The following is an 8,442-nucleotide window of genomic DNA, read 5'->3' on the forward strand; positions in this document are numbered from 1 at the left end:
CAATATGTGAAAAGCTCGTAGGCAATGGATCAGTGATGGATAATTATGTCGGATGCGATTCTTCATGCAACAGTTATAACATATGGTGACATAGAACTAGCTCCAGTTCATCAATATAATGTAGGCATGTATTCCGAATATAGTCATACGTGCTTATGGAAAAGAACTTGCATGACATCTTTTGTCCTACCGTCCCGTGGCAGCGTGGTCCTATCGGAAACTAATGGATATTAATGCCTCCTTTTAATAGAGTACCGGAACAAAGCATTAGCACTTAGTGGATACATGAACTCCTCAAACTATGGTCATCACCGATAAGTATACCGACTAGTGTCACTTCGGGGTTAACGGATCATAACACATAATAGGTGACTATAGACTTGCAAGATAGGACCAAGAACTCACATATATTCATGAAAACATAATAGGTTCAGATTGGAAATCATGGCACTCGGGCCCTAGTGTCAAGCATTAAGCATAGCAAAGCCATAGCAACATCAATCTCAGAACATAATGGATACTAGGGATCAAACCCTAACAAAACTAACTACATGATAAATCTCATCCAACCCATCACCGTCAAACAAGCCTACGATGGAATTACTCACACATGGTGGTGAGCATCATGAAATTGGTGATGGAGGAAGATTGATGATGACGATGGCGACGGATTCCCCTCTCTGGAGCCCCAAACGGACTCCAGATCAGCCCTCCCGAGAGAGATTAGGGCTTGGCGGTGGCTCCATATCATAAAACGCGATAATTACTTCTCTCTGAGTTTTTTCTCCCCGAACGTGAATATATAGAGTTGGAGTTGAGGTCGGTGGAGCACTAGGGGGCCTATGAGGCAGGGGGCGCGCCCAGGGGGAAGGCGCGCCCCCACCCTCGTGGACAGGGTCTGGGCCCCCTAGCCTTGATTCTTTCGCCAGTATTTTTTATATATTCTAAAAATATTCTCCGTTGATTTTTAGGTCATTTCGAGAACTTTTATTTCTAGACAAAAATAACACCATGGCAATTCTGCTGAAAACAGCGTTAGTCCGGGTTAGTTCTATTCAAATCATGCAAGTTAGAGTCCAAAACAAGGGCAAAAGTGTTTGGAAAAGTAGATACGTTGGAGACATATCAACTCCCCCAAGCTTAAACCTTTGCTTGTCCTCAAGCAATTCAGTTGATAAACTGAAGGTGATAAAGAAAAACTACTCAGTTTGCTCTTGTTGTTGTAAATATGTAAAGCCAGCATTCAAGTTTTCAGCAAAGATTATCAACTAACCATATTCACAATAACATTTAGGTCTCATATTTACTCATATCAATGGCATAATCAACTAGCGAGCAATAATAATAAATCTCGGATGACAACACTTCCTCAAAACAATCATAATATGATATAACAAGATGGTATCTCGCTAGCCTTTTCTGAGACTGCAAAACATAAATGCAGAGCACCTCTGAAGATTAAGGGCTGACTGGAAATTGTAATTCATGGTAAAAGAGATCCAGTCACAGTCATACTCAATGTAAACTAATAATAATACATGCAAATGACAGTGGTGCTCTCCAACTGGTGCTTTTTAATAAGAGGATGATGACTCAACATAAAAGTAAATAGATAGGCCCTTCGCAGAGGGAAGCATGGATTTGTAGAGGTGCCAGAGCTTGATTTTGAAATAGAGATGAATAATATTTTGAGCGGTATACTTTCATTGTCAACATAACAACCGAGAGATCTCGATATCTTCATGCTACACATATTATAGGCGGTTCCCAAGCAAAATGGTAAAGTTTATACTCCCCCTACCACCAACAAACATCAATCCATGGCTTGTCCGAAACAACGGGTGCCTCCAACTAACAAAAATCCTTGGGGAGTTTTGTTTGCAATTATTTTGATTTGATTTGAGCATGGGACTAGGCATCCCGGTTACCAGCCATTTTCTCGTGAGTGAGGAGCGGAGTCCACTCCTCTTGAGAATAACCCGCCTAGCATGGAAGATATAGACATCCCTAGTTGATACATGAGCTATTCGAGCATACAAAAAAGAATTTCATTTGAAGGTTTAGAGTTTGGCACATACAAATTTACTTGGAACGGCAGGTAGATACCGCATATAGGAAGGTATGGTGGACTCATATGGAATAACTTTTAGGGTTTATGGAATTGGATGCACAAGCAGTATTCCCGCTTAGTACAAGTGAAGGCTAGAAAGAGACTGGGAAGTGACTAGCTAGAGAGCGACAACAGTCATGAACATGCATTAAAATTAATCAACACTGAATGCAAGCTTGAGTAGGATATAATTCACCATGAATATAAATATCGTGGAGGCTATGTAGATTTTGTTTCAACTACATGTGTGAACATGTGCCAGGTCAAGCCACTCGAATCATTCAAAGGAGTATACCACCCTATCATACCACATCATAACCATTTTAATAGCATGTTGGCACGCAAGGTAAACCATTATAAACTCCTAGCAAATTAAGCATGGGATGAGCAACTATAATCTCTAGTTGTCATTGCAAACATGTTTCATTCATAATAGGCTAAATCAGGAATGATGAACTAATCATATTTACAAAAAAAGATAGGTCCAGTTCATACCAGCTTCTCTCATCTCAATCAGTTCATCATATATCGTCATTATTGCCTTTCACTTGGACAACCGAATGGTGTGGATAATAATAATAGTGCGCGTGCATTGGACTAAGCTGGAATCTGCAAGCATTCAATTCAAGGGAGAAGACAAGGTAATATGGGCTTTTTGTTAGATCAACAATAATTCAAATGAGAGCCACTCAACATTTTCATTATGGTCTTCTCCTATCGACCCAAAGAAAAGAAATAAAACTATTTACACGGGAAAGCTCTCAACAAACAAAAGAAGAATGAGAAATCTTTTTGGGTTTTCCTTTTTATTACTACTACTACAAGCATGTAAAGTAAACTAGCTAAAAGCTACAACTAATTTTTTGTGTTTTTCTTAAGGTTTTTCAAGCATGCAAGAAGAAAGCTAGAAAAGAAAATAAACTAGCATGGATGATACAATGAAAAAGTATGAGCACCGACAACTGGCATGAGTGTGTGAACCTGAATGTAATGTCGGTGAGAAATACATACTCCCCAAGCTTAGGCTTTTGGCCTAAGTTGGTCTAGGGCCACGACTGGCTTGGTGGATATTCAAAGATGAAGCTGGGATCGTATTGAGATGCAGCAGCTACTGCTTGAAGAGCTGCAGCTTGGAGGTGAGCTGCCTCCGTCCTCCTCTCGTACTCGTTCGCCTCCTCCCTGGTTATAACATATCTCCCTTTTGTCTGAAAGTCAAAGTAAGTAGGAACAGGGAGAGCAACATGGACAGTGCGATGCCTGTCAAAGATTAGTCGATTCTGGGGAGGTTGTTCATTCCTCTCAATAAACTGATGGCGAACCATAGCACTAAAATCTAGATAAGCAGGAGGCAACTCCATATCATTTTCATGTATGGGTACCTCAAGAAAATTATCTAAACGGGTTGCGTAAATTCCACCGAACAAATCTCCACTTAAACCGTTAAGATGCAACCTACGTGCAACAATAGCCCCCAAGTTGTATTGTTTATCTCCTAATACAACACTCTTGAGAACACTAAGATCGGGAACACACATGTGACATGCCTCATCCTTACCATTAATGCCTCTACCTATAAAGAGAGCGAAATAATGTATGGCAGGAAAATGAATGCTCCCTATGGTAGCTTGTGTTATTTCTCTAGATTCCCCCACAGTGATACTAGCAAGAAATTCTTTAAATTCAGATTTGCGAGGTTCACTAACATTACCCCACTACGGGAGTTTACAAGCAGTATTAAAATCTTCCAAGTCCATGGTATAAAATTTATCATAAAGATCAAATACGATAGTGTGAGAATTGCGTGATGATGTAAATTTAAACCTTCTCACAAGGGAATCAGTTAGGTGATAATATTGGGGGCACTCATCTGACACGAAGACCTCAAGTTCAACATTACGCACATACGCGTCAAATTCCGACTTAATTCCTGCTTGGACCATAAAATCTTCTAACGGCCATTCACAAGGCCGCACTTGAGCTTCTCTTGGTAGTTCATAGTCCAGCTCACGTATCGCGAGCCTAGTTCCTTGCTTCTTTGAGGAACCACCTTGGTACATTTTCCTAAACATATTTCTTCATCTGAAAAATTTCTGAATTTTTACTAACTCAAAAATAAAAGTGAACCAAACTCGACAAGATTGATAGCAACTACTCCCACAAGTGCCTAGAGGCCATATCATGCAACAGAACTACTTGGGACCAAATAAATTTGACATGCAAGCTCAAGAACAGGGTCACCTAAGCAGCAAAAATTTGCAATAAATAAAGCACTAGAACAAAAACTAATTGGACCATTGGAGGAGTCACATACTGAAGAACAATCCCCCAAAGCAGTTTTGTGAATGGAGCTTTGAGCAAGAAGATCAAAAATGGCAGCAAGATGAGCTAGAACTCAGGTTTGAGCTAGTGGGGGATTTTTCTGGAGGGAAGTGTGTGGGAGCAAGAATAAGTGGAGGGGGGCCGCGAGGGGCCCACAAGGCAGGGGGTGCGCCCAGGGGGGGTAGGGCGCGCCCTGCACCCTCGTGGCCAGGTGGTTTCCCCCTCTGGTGTGTTCTCAGTGCCAATAATTCTTACATATTCTACAAAAAATCATATTTCATTTTCGGTACATTTGGGGAACTTTTATTTTCAGGGTATTTTTTATTGCAAGGATAATTCAGAAAACATATAGAAAAAACTATTTTTGCTTTATTAAATCTAAATAACAGAAAGTAAAAAGAGGGTACAGAAATTGTGTTTTCTAACTTCATCCATCTCATGCTCATCGAAAGGAATCCACTAACAAGGTTGATCAAGTCTTGTTAACAAACTCATTCCGAATCGCATGAAACCGGAGAATTTTCGAATAACACTAGGTTACCTCAACAGGGATATGCACATCCCCAACAATAAGAATATCATATTTCTTCTTGACAGTAGGAAATGGAAATTCAGAACCTCTAATAATAATCGTTGAAAATTTTCCAATAGAATTGATACTATGGACTTGAGGTTGTTTCCTCGGAAAGTGTACCGTATGCTCATTACCATTAACATGAAAAGTGACATTGCCTTTGTTATAACAGCCCCTGCAGTATTTAGAAAGGGTCTACCAAGAATAATAGACATACTATCGTCCCCCGGAATATCAAGAATAACAAAGTTCGTTAGAATACTAACGTTTGCAACCACAACATGCACATTCTCACAAATACTGACATGTATAGCAGTTGATTTATCAGCCATGTGCAAAGATATTTCAGTAGGTGTCAACTTATTCAAATCAAGTCTACGATATAAAGAGAGAGGCATAAGACTAAGACCAGCTCCAAGATCACATAAAGCAGTTTTAACATAGTTTCTTTTAATGGAGCATGGTATAGTTGGTACTCCTGGATCTCCTAATTTCTTTGGTATTCCACCTTTAAAAGTATAATTAGCAAGCTGGTGGAAATTTCAGCTTCCAATATCTTTCTTTTATTAGTAACAATATCCTTCATGTACTTAGCATAAGGGTTCATTTTAAGCATATCAGTCAAACACATGCGCAAAAAGATAGGTCTAATCATTTCAGCAAAGCGCTCAAAATCCTCATCATCCCTTTTCTTGGATGGTTTAGGAGGAAAAGGCATGGGTTTCTGAACCCATGGTTCTCTTTCTTTGTCGTGCTTCCTAGCAATGAAGTCTCACTTATCATAACGTCAATTCTTTGATTGTGGGTTATCAAGATCAACAGTAGGTTCAATGTCGGGACCCCGATTCTAAGTCACACCGATCTAGCATGTAACACATCATATCACTTTGTGGCCTCATGCACGGTATTCCCACGGGTGTCGCCTTACCATGGCCCGGGACCGTTTGCGCCTTTTGGCTCACGTATATGATAGTATCACTAGCATCCATATGACAGAGAACCCGGGCCGGCATGACTAGTCGTGAAACCAAGGTGGCACTAACTTACAGGGACATGCATACATGAAACAACATCGAGCGTGTCAGTCAGCAGTGTGTGAATCCGGGCTGTAGCAACTGGCTAACAGGACTCCGGGAACCCAGGCTGTAGCAGGCTAGGAAGGACTCCGGATGTCACCGCGTGACATTTCCCCGAAGGAACAAACATAGGAACGAAGTGAATCACATGCCGGCTAGTCTAAGTGTTCCAAAGCAGTAGTGCTAGGCTAGCAGGACTCCGGTGAACCGGGCTGTAGCAGACTACCATGGCTCAGTGGAAGCACTAGACTACATTTGCCCATAAGAGAGGCTACCAAATATAAACAACTAGGTTGTCGGATCCCACACATAGCAATACACGTCACACATACGCATAACATGCAAGTATCTGTTGTACAACATGGCATCACAAATAACTCAAACTCATATAGATAAAGGCCCAGAAGAGCCACATAGCATTAAATACAAACAGGGGTCACATGACCCATCATTCAGAGCATACAAGCAACGGAAGCATTACATGTCTGAGTACAGACAACTACAAATGGAAAAGGCTGAGAAGCCTGGCTATCTACAAGTCCCTCCCAAGGGTACAAGATCATAGCTGAGGTAAAAAGCTACTCGTCGAAGTCCAAGTGGTACTACTAGTGAGACAGATGTCTCACCTGCAAAACATAAATAAAGCAAATGTGAGTACAAAGGTACTCAGCAAGACTTACATCAGATCCTATCATACATGCATTTGTATTAGGAAGGTAATGTGGGGTTTAGTTGCAGCAAGCCAGCTTTGACTCAGTGGCTATCCTGTTCTACGATAACGAGAAACTTCTTTGAGGTGAGGCAGCGCACACGAGTTCACTAATCACCACATCAATACACTACTATAGATTCATCCCTGTCTATCTACGAGAAGGCCATCCATAGCACTCACATTTGTCTTGTGCATTTTAGAGTATCCACTTTAAGTTGTCTATGTACCACATAAGCATCCAAGAATTCCATAACCGAGGACACGGCTATCCGAATAGATCATGATAACCTTGCAGGTGTGTACTTCTTCACACACGCTCTCACCACTTATCACCATGTACACGTCATGTACCTCGGCAACCTTCAAGCGAAAGCCTGGCGAGGGTGTCGGCCACGATCTGACTAACCACACAAGACTCTAGTCTAGGTTTATCGCCTATTCAGGTTCCATCCGCAAGGAGATCCGGCTGGTGTTTCGCTCACGGCCCCAAACGATGTGTACAGGGTTCCCGAGCCCACCATCCGGGTGCCACTCGATACACCGGGCCATGGTGCCTAGTCTGTCCCAAGTCCACCCTGCCGGGTGCCACTAGGTAGAAGAATAGCACTACCTATAAACACTAGAAACTAGTTGCAACTCCTGGAAAGAGATCAAGTCGGTTAATAAGTCGAGATGGGTCGAGTTACCGGAACCCAATGTGTGGTAGTAGCTAGTCATTGGACAACATACACAGAACTCAATTCTTAGGGACGGTTCTAGTGAGACAACCCACCATGTACTCCTACATGGACTCTCACCGCTACCTTTACCAAATCGTGTTCACACGCTTAACTCTCAACATCAGAACATAGCACTGTACTCCAATTCATTCCCAATGAATCAGACCTGACATACTCTAAGCAATAGCAGGCAATGCATGGTAGGAACACAACATGGCTCAATCAACTCCTACACATGCTAGTGGGTTTTAACTATTTACTGTGGCAATGACAGGTCATGCAGAGGAATGGGTTCAACTACCGTAGCATAAAGTAGCAGTTGAATCGTTGTTGTCCTAATGCAATAAATGAGAGCAGGAGCGAGAGAGTAGGATTGTATCGGAATGAACAAGGGGGTTTGCTTGCCTGGTAGATCAACAGAGTTGGTACTGCTCCACTGACAGGTACTCTGGATCGGTCTCCGGAGCAGGACCTATCGAGAAGGAACGGTGTCGGAAATCAGTACACAATCATATGCAACAATATGATGCATGAACATGGCATGAGTATGTGATGTGTTTTGAGCTAATGCATTTAGCATTCTATTTGTAAGAGGGCCATTTGAACTAAAGGTTCGAATGCAACTCTAAATTAAGTCCCTTTAAATGCCATAAGTGTGTTTTCTCATATACAGCATGTATAAGTTGGTTTGTCATGCATGAAAATGGGACAGATGGATGGATTGAATTTTTCTGATAATTTTTCATATATAAATTATTTCAATCTGAGCTACGGTTGAATTTCTATGAAATTTTGAAGTTTAGCTAATTTTCTGGAATTTCCAAAATAGAAATAATCCAGAAAGTATTTATTGCATCAGCGCTGCATCATGCCTGCGTCAGCAGGTCAACGGCGCTGACCAAGTCAAACTTGACGTGTGGGGTCCACACGTT

The sequence above is a fragment of the Triticum dicoccoides genome, chromosome 6A (genome assembly GCF_002162155.2).
Source record: "Triticum dicoccoides isolate Atlit2015 ecotype Zavitan chromosome 6A, WEW_v2.0, whole genome shotgun sequence".
Taxonomy (NCBI): Eukaryota; Viridiplantae; Streptophyta; class Magnoliopsida; order Poales; family Poaceae; genus Triticum; species Triticum dicoccoides.